This window comes from Nothoprocta perdicaria, unplaced genomic scaffold (assembly GCF_003342845.1).
Source record: "Nothoprocta perdicaria isolate Ctin4 unplaced genomic scaffold, notPer1 scaffold_5, whole genome shotgun sequence".
Classification (NCBI taxonomy): domain Eukaryota; kingdom Metazoa; phylum Chordata; class Aves; order Tinamiformes; family Tinamidae; genus Nothoprocta; species Nothoprocta perdicaria.
In genome coordinates this window covers 10,159,853-10,174,068 of record NW_020455754.1, presented here as the reverse complement: position 1 = coordinate 10,174,068, position 14,216 = coordinate 10,159,853, and the positions used below count along the sequence as shown (strand labels likewise).

The following is a 14,216-nucleotide window of genomic DNA, read 5'->3' as shown; positions in this document are numbered from 1 at the left end:
TCAAAGTTTTTCTTCTACCCAATGCAAATATTTTGCCCACTTTCACTTTCTTCCCAAATTCACTTTTTTTCCTTTGGCACCTGAACTGACACATAGGCAGCTTAGCCTTGAGGGGAGGAAGTATGTCCTGGGCATGGATGAGAAGCAGGAGGATGCAACACTGCCAAAGTGTCCTGTCAGTTGCTGCAGGAAAAATATAGAAGACATTGAGGGGCTATAAAAGCTACTTGCCAATAAATCCCTGCCTGTCAGCTCTGAAGAACTTCCTAAAACTCTAGTCACTTGCTGCAATACTCTGGGCACACAAGGAATGTGAGCRTTAACTCAGAATAACAGTAAAGTAGCTTCATGTAGTTCGGTTTAAGCATCATTTGGGTGAAACCTAAATGAAGATCTTTCCATCCACAAAGACAAGGAGGTACTTTCAGAAGAGCACTTCATTTTTGAGCTTGTTTATTGAGCTCTAACATGATTCTCTCAGCATTACCAGTGACGATTTYTTCCAGAATGAGATTTTGAGATTAACACTAAGCAGCTATGCTTACCTTTGTCTTAATACCATTGCTGCTCTCCAAAGCAATTCCAGCTATTAYTTAAGCACTGGTGAACCAGCAACCAAGCATGCCTTCCCCTCRCAGGCAGTCTCCTGGCTCTGGGGATGCTGTCGCGTGCTGCTCACTGCTGCACTCTGGAGCTGCCTTCCCAACTTCCAGCCATCTGCTCTCCCACTGCTCTGGCAGCAGCGGAAAATTCCTCTTGGTCTGAAAGGCAAATTGCATGCTAAATCTAGATGACAGGCTCAGGAAAACATCTTAAAACAAATTAGCAACACAGAAAGCAGAGGGAGCAAGTTATAAATTCTACTAGCCATTTGGAGCATCCTTCTGGCCTTGCCTCTTGCCTTCTGCTTTTAATCTCACGAAAGAATAGTTACACTACTAGTTTGCTAACGCTGTATCCACCCAATTTAGGGGTAGCTGCTGGATTTTCAGCAGGGGTGTTTTCGCTTAGATTAAACAGTATGACCTATTAGGTCACTTCTATTGAAGTATTGGATATCAATTGGTTGATACCCAATAATGGCTCCCTTCCAGTTGGTCCCTTCCAACCTCGAATATTCTGTGATCTCTCCATATGTACTTGAATGTATTTATCCAATACAATTCAAGTACAAGTATAGTCACCAATTCTGTGTAGTTTCTAYCAAAAAATATAGCCAACTTCCAGGAGACTAACATTGACTCCTCTGCAACCCACAGGACAAAARCTTGTAGCTCCCTTGCAAGCTTGCTGTCATTTTTACCTCCTTTTATTTTTTCTGCCTTCTTCTAATTATTCTTCCTATTTAGATTTCTAGACACAAACATCCATCCTATTATACTGTACCTACATAAAAAATGCCAAGGATTCAATGATGCATTTAACACTGTGCTGGCGTGAAGACAAGAACATTGTTTACAATCACTGCTCAGCACCACTTCATTAGCACAACAAAAGGATGATGCAACACCTCCTGAAAACGTACATGAGAATTAAATTGTTTTGAGGTACAGACTTTGTCACAAGAATTAGAAGCTGGTAATTCACTCTATTACCGCTTATCCCCAACACTTGAAAGAGGAAGAATGTTGGAGACAACTGCATTTCCTGAGAGCACAAAGTCTTATGTGATCGATCCCTCTCAGACTTCGTTACTGAAACRAGAACGTTCTTTTGCTTTGAAAGGTTAAAGCCTTTCAAGGACATCTTTGTCATGTAAGCTTAACTTGCCCTTTGACGACAGCTCTACAAGGTCACCTGGGACACTGTTCATTTATAAGGGCAACAAAACCCACAATTGCCAAGATATCTGAAATTATTTCCTTTTTTGAGCTGAAATACTATTTTCAACCCAAAGTTAGAACTTTGCTTATTTCTCTCTGGACAGACCAATATGTCGTATGACATTATCCCCACCTTCAGCATGGGTCAGCATATCTAGCAAGGAATTTCCCAGCATGATATTGTTAATTAAGAGTGAGTTTTTCTGTGTCTTGAAAAACCTGGTGAATTTGAAAAGAATCGCTCCCTGAGGTTGTGCTCTCCCAAACAGAGCCAAACTTCTTAACTCATAGAACAGATTCYGGAAGGCCTGAGAAACACAAAGGGGACACTACACAAATGACATCCTCCATTCGCTTCTCCTCAATGAACTATTGCATTGCTGTGCAAGCAGAAGGGAAAGCGATACACTTAATCGTTCCCTTGCATCTTTAATCTGCATGAAAATGTGGTTCAATACAGCCTAAAACTGGCTTCCAGAGTTGAATACTACAAGACTTCAGAAAACTGATCTTTAGTAGCCTCCACAGCCTTAAGTGCAATACAAACGTTTTAACAAATCAGATCCTTGTACCTCTCAAACAAAACAAGAATTCACAGCTACGAATATGCTGTAAATGACCATTACAACAATGAAACAATCACAAGCCCAGAAGCAATCTTCTTTCTGACTCTGTTAACTTTTACATATTGATATTCCTCTTCAAGACCTCCAATATTTTCCTGTGGAATTGATTGTCAGCACTGCCTSATATTAAGAGGAAGAAAAAAAATAGAAATATCATTTAGCCTACAAAAAATCATCTTAGGTATAAGCATTCTATAAATAAAAATGAAAGTTCCCATATATTTTCATGCTCCTGTTGCTTTAGCTGTGCTTCCTGCAAAAATCTTTCCAGGTAGAAACGTTTACCATGAAGCACTAGAAGTTTATTCTCTAATTTTCAGAGATTTACTCAATTTACTTAATGAATTACAATTAAACATGACTAATGGAAATAGAAGCATCTTCTTGTCAGGATTTTTGCTGGGCTTTCACTATGTGTCTATGACTTCTACATTTCGGGGGACATCCCCACTCATGCTCCAGTAGTCATTTGATTCCTGTAGCTGTCTATACCCTTCTTCAAAACTATTTCTTTTTCCTCGGTTGCTCAGTTGTTTCAGTGCTAAATGCTGTGTCCAGTTAAGTCCGCACAATTAGCAAGTTATATATGCAAAAACACCACAGGTAAAACATGACTTTTAAAGTTACATTAAAATCAGTGCACCTGCCTTGAGATTAGAGGTCCACAGCACTTAAGAACATTTGAGTTAGTCCAGGACCGATTCTATTGCAGTGCTCCCACTTCCTCCTTAGTGGATGCTTCACATTCTAGAGTCTCACACACAAAGTAAAAACATRTCAGTCCCATCTGACATAGATTGAGAAAATAATTAAAAACCTTAAACCCGCTAATGCCTCAGGCATCTCAAAGGGAATAAACAAACACAGCCTCAGGTTCCTGCAGGTCTTCACAGCTGCACACAAAGGACAAAGTCATTTTGGGAGCCAAAATGGTGGAAAGCTGAATAAATTGCATATGAAGGACCTGCCAGAATAACAAATGACCAACCGAAGCAGCCAGAGATTTGGGCATCCATGCAGCAGAACAACGGGTAAGGAGAGGTAAGGGACACACTCCCCGCACCTCCTTGTTTAATAGACTTTGGAAAATACCTTCCACTAGCACAACAATTTAGATAGTAAATCAATACAGTAATGAATAGTCCTGGGCTAACAGGCGAGAAGCATAACCAGAAATTTTTCTTAAGGATCAATTTTGCATTGGAAAAAGTAAACTTACATTAGAAGGAAAGCATCGAAGCATCCAGTTCAATGACTTTCTTTCACCTCCTCCTCCCCACTTGATCTGCAAGCACATAATTCTATCCAATATTCATGAGTGTCTGGGATTAATGAAGTTTTAATCTGATAAAACCAGAAGTACCATACAGATAAGAGTACTATGGCTACAGTTAAAAGGTAATAGAGCRTATCTGCTACAAATGAACCTTATATAATTGCTGTATTAATCATCTSCACTTACACCCATCTCAGTGGATGCAGATTCATCTCTGAATGCCCTGCATTTGAATGGCAGGCTCATTTGTCCATCACTATCATCCCTGCAATCTGAATAGACTTCTTCCTCAGCAATAGAACAGCTGACTGATAGTACATCACAGCTCCTAACTCTGTGTCTGCCACCTATAGATTATCTTCTKTCAAAAGCTTCAATTTAACTCAGGGTGCTGATTGCCAGCTTGATAGACTGGGTCGATTTTGAAATGGTAGATATGAAAGAAAAACAGCAATGTCTCCCTTTGTTGTTATATATGGGTTTCAAAGAGGAAATATTTCAAAATTTGTTTGCTTTGGAAGTGAGGGCTAAAGCAACTTGCAATGCAGCTTTCATTTCAACGACAGTTCTTACATAGTGCTAGATAGGAGTCGTAAGGATTATTTCCTCTAAAATTTAACTCTTACATGCAGACCAGAACAGCCTCACTAACCTCTACATTTTATGAATGTTTATGAAGACACGGACCATCAGAAGCCTGTACTTTGCAAAGAATCTGGAGATTAAAAAAGACTGAAAGACTTCAATTCTAAAAGGCAAAAACAGAATATCAGCTAAAATTTTTTAACTGCTTATATACAGAAAATTGAGTAAGAAGAAAATACAGCAATAAGACATTTTTATAACCCACTTCCCACAGGGACCCTGAAGGAGAGATCTCAACTATAGAGTTCAACAACCCCTATGATCTCAGGAGCTGCTGTAAATTCTGCCCAGCTCCTTCCATTTTCTAGAAAGTTCTTCCCATCCACTCCAAAACCATCAAAACCAACCTGGCTATGCCCTGCAGGAACTGAAATCTATAAGTTCCAATATTCATGCTTTTTTTCACCTTCTTTGCAGAGTCGGAACTCAAAAATATAGCTGAGCACATGCAAACACAGAGTGAGAACTTAAGTAAACACTTCCTGCTAAGCAGATCTAGGGTTCAGGTTTGCAAGCAGGTCTTGGAAAGAGATTGGGCTGGAAAACATCAAGTTCTACCTTAAAGCAGATAGCCAAAGTTTGATCAGAGCACTAATAGTGCCTGAGCAACCAGTCCATAGAAGTCTACTTGTCTAGCTTCTATTAGAAGTTTGCTTTAGCAGCAAAAGACTGAAGAAGACTTCCYGGCAGTTGCAGAAGTCTAATTTGTAGCTGCTGCTTAAAACTGACAGCAGCCCTCAGGACCTCACCCCTTCCTTAGGCTCTGCTTCACTGCAGTGCCTAGGAGCACTGCTTGAAGACAGGGGCTGCAGGCATGGGAGACTGTGCATGAGCACAGAGCAAAGATGAAATATCCTGTTCTTGCTGCAAAGGATGTACAATCATCTCTATTCACAGTGCAGAGCTGGGCAAAGCTTGGGATTGTATAATCTAATGTAGAGATATTTTAAAAGACTTTCAAATTTTAAAAATTACATTTAATATGGAAGATTGAGCTAGCATGAGGGTACAAAAGAGTGCAACATGGTCAAAAGGAGCAAAGTGTTTGCAGCAGTGCTTCAGGCAKCTGTAAACAGGGAAATACTTCATTATGCAAATCCAGATGGGAAGGACGTTGGGATAAAGACATGAAAAGCAAGAAAAATGATCTCTGAAGCAGGAAGGCCAGATCTTGGAGATACTCTGCAGAAGATATTTGCCAAGATTGGCCTCTGCTGAAAGCAAGGCCTGCACAGAAATCAGTTTAAGAAGATTCCCAGATTAAGTAGCTGCTGTGATTTGAGATGGGCAGCCTGAGGAACCCTGTACAGGACCGTCAGAGAAGGGAGTTTTCATCCAGGAGAGATGCACAACTAGCTCACACCAAGCAGCATTCATGGAGTGGTTCACAGGGGGAGGTCATCAACATGGTCTTTCACTCACCTATCACAACACCACTCAGTTTTATTTAAGGGGGATGTATTGGCTAGCAGTTCTGTTTCCTTTTTTTCCCCTCCCTCTTTAGTGACTAATTCAGCCTAGGCTTTTCAGTGGGGCAATGAGTTAGTATCCTTACAGTGTGTTTGTTTGCCTCCTCCGCAAAATACTTTGGATTTCATGTTTAAAGCAAGACCTTTGTTTTCAGCAACACATTCGCCCACACACTCGCACCAAGTTTGCCAACAATTAACCAACCTGCCTGAAAAATACTGAAAAACACTTTAAAGAAAAGGCCTTCTTCTCTAATGAAAAAATTAGACTGAACAGCATGATTTCCTTGCCATGTTCTGCAAAATTGAAGGCAACAGCATGACCTATGCCTTTTGAGGGTCAAAAGCATCCACCCAGAGATAAATTGCCAATTAAATGACAAATGTGGTTAAGGTTTTAGAGCAAAGAATTTGCTCTGACAGTCATCCTGAGCTACCTCAACAAGCAGCATTATTTTAAAAGTGCTGAGCAAAATTTTTGAACACTGTCATTTCTGTTTGGACCCCCTCAAAATATGAATGCTTGAGACCTGTTGAATCTTTATTCTACACATTCAATTTTGTGCAAGTCTCAAATACATAAGTTTAAAAATTGAATCAAATTAGATTCCATCTCAGTCATATATATGGGCCAAGACATTTCCCTAAATATATTCTGCATTCTAGGTCTCATCTTCAGGATAACTTGAGAGAAAACAGCTTACAGATCCATAACAAATTCCAAGAGGTATCACCACAGAGGGTAGTGTTTGCAGAATAAATTTTACAGTAAACTTGTTACCATGGCTGCTCTTTTCTGGATTTTTCTTCCATTTACTTTCCTCATCTTTTTTTTGATATTTGCACTTCTTGAATCTATGCCTGAATAAATCTCCATGCCCTTTCTAGCTGCTATAACTAATGACCTTCCTGCAAAACTGCAAAGAGCCTGAAAGTATTGAGAACTTTAAAAATAGACATTTTGAGAAGACTTAAGGTTTCTTTCCAAGAGAAAAGCAGTTGCGGCATGGTTGGAGCTTTGAGCTGTAGATGGCCCTAGGATAAAGAGCTCAAGATGCTCTGTGTCTGGACGTGATTTAGTATTTCCTACACTTGGAGCTCAGCAGGTAAGCAGGCACAGCACAGTACAGCTCAGGAGTCTGGCCGGACTGGAATCAGATTACAGGATTATTACATAATTCAGCACTCTCTGCTCAAATTATTGTAGGAAAAGCACAAAGCATAGTAAAAAAAGTTTTTAGTGCAGAAAAAATATTTTAAAAGTAGCAGGGCTGCTGGCACAGCAATAAGATATCCATCGAGATTCCCTGCTCTCACTCTTAAAATGGCAAAAGTCATCCGAATATTTCCCTCACATCAAATGCATCATTATACATCTTGGACACTTTAGAAATGCTTCAATTAAAATTAATGTTTATGTTTATTGCAATTCCTGAATTACTGACAACTGTTTTATCCAAAAAATTGTTCGTTCTCCAACAGCATATGGGCACAAGTGCACAAGAGAGATTACACTCAAGGCGTTGCCAAACAGAGTTTTGCCTGGTACAGCACATTTAATTTTTGAAGATTGAAATGTACTGCTGCAAAAGAACAGACCCAGTTCCAAAATGTAGGATAACATCACATCACAAGAGCAAATTAATGATCTGCAATATCATACCATGAATGCTTCATTTCTCCCTCCCTCCACATATCTATCTGCCTAAATGAAAAATGAAAAAAAATCCTAGTTGTGAGTAGAGCACTGTATATTTTGACAAACCATCATGACCTTTCCCATTGAAATTTACATATAAATGTTTCCAAGCCTTTCTAATCCAATTGAGAAAATGAATTAGCATTTCTGTAGATAAATACAGCCTTTCTGCAAAAGATGACCTCAAAGAAAGCTAAAACCAGTCTTAAAATTATTTAATCAAAATTAGATTTAGAATGCAATATTGAAATGTTATATATAGCTATATACAAAGGTAGCTACTTGGATTTATTTATCTATCTTTTGTTAGAGTCACTATAAATTCATGCCACTTTGCATAACGATGTCACGGATTTTTTCAATTGCTGCACGTCAGCCAAATCTCATCCTGGGCTGTTTCAATAAGACTTCCACAAATATATCACTATACTACCTACGTGCATCATCTCCACTAATTTTCCTTCTCTGTTCCACAAAGACAATGGCATCAGAATCAAGTCCAGTTTGCAGAGGTGAAATACGCCAAAACTCAGGGCATACTCCCTTGTTCTTCTAAAAAAGCACACACAATTAAAACCGTCATTTCGCTTCACAAGTGGAATATTTCTCAAGACTACAAGCTCAAAAGGAGGAAAAAATTCTATTAAGTGCCAGAATTTTCCCAAAGCAGACCAGCAGCAAGGCACTAAAATATTCCTTGAGGCTGCAGAGCAGGCAAGGCTCCATTCTATTTGGAGATGCCAGGGCTGCTGAAAGTCAATGTTATATATGGGGACACAGGGAAAGGTCACCATCTTCTTGATATATAACTTGGCCTCATTCAGAATTGTTTATAAACAATCCAAAACATAGATAAAACCTCTCTCCAAAGAAAAGGATTTAAAAATATACATGCATATGTATATCTGATTTAATCTAGCTGAAGATCAGGTCTTATATAACTTGGATAAAGTAAAACTAAGCCAAAAAGATGTTAAATCAGTGTAAAATGAAGGGTCTCCAAGGTCCTGAAGTTTGAATAAAGCAGATCTGCACATCCTATAAGCAAGCAAACATTACACAAATCTACAGAAAGCCAGGCAAACGGTGRCTCGCCACTATTTTATCTATTATTCAGAAAAAAATTAAATGCTTTGAGCAAGGCTGACACAGTTACATATTATGGAACATTTTTTGCCTCAACTCCTTGTGTTTCTTTACAAGCCATATTTACATTACACTAAAACTCTTCAAATCATTTACAATTCAATCATTTGTAAAAGCTTTCCAGCATTTTTCCAAACCTTTGCTTTTAATATGATATCTTAGAGTAGCAAAAGGCTGGCTGTTCAGATTTGAATAGCAAGTATTATGTCAAATAACTAAAAAAAAGAGAATTACACCTCAGGTCATAATACACCATGCAGCCAACTAAAGCCCTCAGCAAAACAAATGGCAGAGGAGCAAATGCGTATCACTGTAGGTCTGATCTGGGATTCTTGCTCCAAGGGTAAAACAGTTGAATAAGTTMTCCTGGGTCAGCTGAGCTGCAACAGTTGGATGCATCACAGCCTTTGCCTTCAGCAAGCTTGTACCGTTAAGGGTAAAAGCATCCATCTCTTCTCAAACGCTGCTGGAGCCACTTGAATCCTAAGGAATTGCTCTGAGACCAGGTTCCTAGTATCATAAGAATATTCACTAGTTATAAAGCACTTTCTTCTAGGTTAGCATGGGTAAAAGCATCATATTTTCATCCTCAGTGGAAGAGGGACATCTAATTCTCAGCTGTTGTAAATCAGAGCAATTTCCAAGTCAGGCAAGCTGTACCATCTCATGCCACTTCACCATCCAACCTCATACCAAGATGCCAGCATGGAACCTACCCTGCTCTAATTCTGATTAAACCTTGGTCCGAGGTATTCATTGCTGTTCTTTGAAAGGACAATATTTAAATTCTGCCTTCCTGATGCCAGAATAGTTTAGAGATTTCTCAGCTGGATAAAAACGACTCAATTATGGCAGTTTCTTGCTACAAACAGYGGTACAAGCTGTGTGGGAAGGAGTAAGTACTAGCAGAGAACTGAACAAATTTCATCTTTATTTAAGACCTTTCACAATCATTTTCAAATGATTACTCAGATCCTCACTTTGCTCCTCCTTGAACACTCAGCTCCTTTTAAATCTTCCTGATCTGGAATTATTGATGAATCTCAGTTCCAACCAAAGCTCCCAGAACCTGCAGGCAAACATATGACTGCTCCATGCCTTGATTTTTATCTCTTTGATACCGAGAGCAGGCAAGATGCTTGGCAGGTTTAAGAATCCATGATTGCTTAAAGACATCTGAAGAGCAAATCCASCACCATACCCACCTCCCAGGCAGTTCCAGGAAGCCTGATCTGCTCACACAGGTTTGGAAACTCTACATGGAAGTGACTTAGATCAAAAYTGTAGTCAATGCAGGATTTCCAAAATATTCATCTCCCACTAAAATCCAGGCTCTTCCCACCAGCTTCAAATAAAGCAGATTTTGTGCCAGCCCTAGCATTTTTAAGAACAAAAATAAAGGAGCTGCTTCCACATGGGCACTACTTCTTACAGCAAAGATACAGGCAAATTTATTCTGACTGAATTCASAAGTGCTAAAGCTTACCTAAAACCACCCTGGAATCTTTGCCGAGCTTTTAACGTTTTGTCTTCAATTAATTTGTCCTTTGTACTTACCTCTCAAATGAAGAGTTTTGGCAGCAGCCAGGGGCTCAGATACAACTGTTGTTTCCATGGCATTTCCACTCTGGAAGCCAGAATCACTAGAAAGCTCAAGAGACTGCCTTCTTTCAAGAATTTTCAAGCTTTTCTCAATTTTGGCTAATTTGAAATGCTCTGATGACTTCAGACAAGCAAACTGAAACATTTCCCATAGCAAAAATGAGTCCAATACAAGAGTGGAATGTGATGCTAGAAAGGAAGGGGTAGGTAAACTATGRAAGGCAAATATTATCTCTAGCTTATTAGAAGCATCTAGAGACAGATGGAGCAGAGCCAATAAAAGACATATCCAGAAATATATGATCATCCTATTGTTTTCTGACTGAAGTTCTTACACTTTTCTAACAGCTCTCTAACATTTCAACAGTATTCATTTGGGCAAAATGAATTCTGGCAACTTAGGTAGGGAAGGATGTGCTGAAATCTATACTTTGGACAGATTAGCTGTCTGTATGCAAGAGAAGAGCAATTGCTATTTTCTGCATTTTATCCAAAATGCAAGCTCTAAGTTCCCAGCAAGATGGATGCTAACATAATTCCCAGCAAAATAGGCGTTTCCATCCACATACTAGCAAGAGCAAAGATGAAAATTTAGTCAGTCTTTGCATTTGTAATTCCCTTCATTTCCGTGTCAGACTCTTTCCTTCTGCAAGACTTGAGATCAAGTCTTCCTTGAATGCCAGACTGAAACCACACACACAAGAAATAGTTTTCCTTCACCAGCAGCTGAGGTGCCAAATTAAAGAGAAATTTGTCCTGGTGATACCTGACTGATGAAGCTGCAAGCTGAGTAATGAATTTTCCTAGAACTGAAATAATGTCAGAGAAGCTCATATGACCTCAAAGAAATGAGTTTATAGAAATCTCAAAGTTTGTTCTAAGTTCAGTTATTGTGAAGCCATGCACGCATTTTGCTCGAAGCATTTTAGAGCCCCAGCTGTCTCTTTATAAGCCAGAGGCATCTGTGGAAACGTGCTTATTGCATCCTCTCCTTCTGCACGAACACAGAGTTTTAGTTCCTCTTTCGAACCAAGCTTTCCTTATCACCCCCTCAAGTAGTTAATCATTTAGAGGGCTCACTGCAATCCAGGACTAAAGCTTGCAAGAAATATTYCCAAACAGCAGTACAGGTTAAGAGCAGACACAGGGGAAGCACAGCATCCTCTCAGCTTTCTTCTCCAGCACACAGTCACTTGATGCAGGTAAGAGATCACAAAAAGGAGACTTACAGCAATGCAGTGAATAGAGTTTATATCTTAGGGAACATCTCCAAGAGATACCAGCACTTTCCGTCTGTCCTACTGCAGGGTCTGCAGCCAAAAAAGAAGCGTAAGACATTAAACCTGCACATATCCRTCTGGAAGGGACACTCTGGATACTTCAGTACATACACACCCAGGTAACCCACTTTTCCACAGCACCTAATATCCTGATATCAACCAGAAAGGTCRGAAGGCCACAGAAGACATGAGCTTCATGTTTGYCCTGCAGCTTGGGCCAAGGAGGTASAGAAGACCTGGCCAGGACTGCTGCAGATCCTTGGGACACATGGATATTTCAGTGTAGTGTGCCCTACTTGCCTGGCCTCAGGACCAGCACTTGCCCTCAGTGAAGAAACAAGAGAGCACCAATGACTGGAAATTCACATTTTTTTTTCTGCACATTCTTAATGGAAACRGAACTAATCCACTGTGTGCAATAGCTAGTGCCACAATGAAGAGAAAAGGAAGAGCCCCAGACAAACTGAATGCACTCATGTACTCTTCTCTCCATGAAGAACCAAGTTCATCATTTTTTCTAAATCACTATTTTCTATTAGAAAATAAATGCCAAATATCATTCCAGCTTCTTAGAGGAGATAAAAACCATTTACTGTTTGCAAATCTCAATTAAATACTATCCAAGACAGGAAAAAAAAGCACATATTTTTATCTTTTATTTGAAGAGAAGTCAAGGCAGTTTCAATTTTCAATCTTAAAGGAAACTAAGAAAGCACACTTTTAAGTTCTCTGTTGAGTAGATTTATCAAGATGACACTCCCAAGTGAGTACATTATTCAAGGTCATTGCATCAAAGTCAGGATGCCAACAGTTTTAGTGACTTATTTAGAAATCAAAGACAGCATATTACAGAACCTTAGACTCAGCTGTGTTATAGATACCAAAGGAGAATAGAGATCTTAGCCAAGGAGCTAAGCTTACTAYTCTTTGTGCTGCAGACAATGCCCCGAGTTCCTTCTGCTTCTGCTACTCCATCCTTCATTTGAACTACTTGCTCAGGATTTAGAAAAAGGGCTCTCTGCATGAAGAGGAAATCTCATCAAACAGGCCACTCCTTATATAATTTCAGTGATTTGAAGAGCATACATGTAGTTAAGAAAAATGACTTTGATGGACACCACTATGAATGGCTAATATCTAAAGGTCATAGAAGCAAGTAAGATGACATTGAATCTATCATGCAATTACTCTTTAAAAAAAAGAGCTGCAAACGTCCCACAGGAGAACTCCTCTCTAAAAACAAGCTTGTCATTTTCAAGTAGGACGATATTGCTAAAAAGAACAGAAATACTCAATGAGTCCACATAAAAATGTATAAAACAAAGTATAACCAGTGTAAAAATGTCAATGCTTAAATAGCTGCAGCATATAGACTCACAGGATGGAGATGAGATGGACACAGAAAATCATGGAGGAAAAAAGAAAGAAAACAAACAAAAAAAAACCTGGGCGCACAAAATTTCATACTTTCTCTCTCATATTCATCTTAAAAACATATCATTTTATCCCCTGTAAGTTTTTACTTTGCCCCCCCCGTCCCATCTTTCACTATACTCTTAGGTACATTACACTCATTCTCAGAAAGAAATCAAATTGTCTATTCCCTCATRTAAATATGTATTCCGAGTTGAGTTCATGTAGCCCAAAGTCAGGCCACTTTGATTTAGTCTTCTCACATGTGTTACCTTCGCTACAAACCCAGATACTTTTCTTTTTCTCTCCATAGAACTGAAAAGCAAAGAGTGCTTGTGAGTAATTGGGAATAAATAGGATTCTGATTTCATCCCCTCCACCTGGAGGTCCTTCCAGACCAAATCTCATCAGGGCTTGATTCATCAATGCCACCAATCATCACACATCTTATCAATGCAGCTGTTTATATTTTGCTTCTTTAAATAGTTTAATAAGAGCCTGTTTCTGTTTTTCAAACACTTATTTGGTTTGTTAAATGTAAGAGTTTGTGTTCTGTGGTAGATATTTTGTTAAGTTTTTGGGAAAAAAAAAAAAGGGTTTCTATTTGATGATGAGTATTGTTTGAAAGTAATTAACTTGTTTTGTTTTTTAAGTTTTGRTTTTTAAAAAATTTCTTTTGCAGTTGCTTATAAAAGGTAGTTTGTCTCTGGCTATGAATGTCCATATCTGAGTAAATAACTCTTTTGCTTTCAGAGTTCTTATTCATTAACTCTTCTGGAACATACCTGTTAAGTAATCCTATAGTTAAAGTATGCTTTGTAAATGATATGTTTATTTAAAGGAATAGAAAACTGGAGAACCAAGATTAGGAAGCTAAATTTAGTGGGGAGCCCAAATGACTAGCATCAAAAGTCTCAGTAATCATTTTATTTCTGGGGTATTTAATGGGAGGAGCTGGTCATATCTATAGTCCAGTCCTTTTCATATTATGGCCATGAATGAGAGGGTTTTTCTTTTAATTGTTCTTTAAGACAGCATATATACTAGGTGTTTGTATATATATATAGAGAGAGAGAGCTTTATATGTTCAAGGCCAAAACTAAACTTTGTAGCAATAGAAAAGTTCAGATGAAAGCACCACCATTTTTTTTGGGTTTTTTTGTTTTTTTTTCTTCCTTATGGTCTATTCTTGACTGTGAACATTGGGATGAAGCTCTGGAATGGAAAGGCCTTAGCG

General features: G+C 38.8%; 1 long non-coding RNA gene across 10 annotated transcripts in view; it reads right to left on the bottom strand.

The window, feature by feature from the left end:
* Positions 1-13,281, bottom strand: part of LOC112954505 — a 33,742-nt gene extending 20,461 nt beyond the window's left edge. For all 10 annotated transcript variants that reach the window (XR_003250737.1, XR_003250734.1, XR_003250735.1 and 7 more), the window contains exons 1-2: positions 13,252-13,281; positions 546-761 (exon numbers count right to left, since the gene is read on the bottom strand). This is a non-coding gene — a long non-coding RNA (uncharacterized LOC112954505). The remainder of the gene's footprint in view (positions 1-545; positions 762-13,251) is intronic.
* Positions 13,282-14,216: the final 935 nt, after the last annotated feature.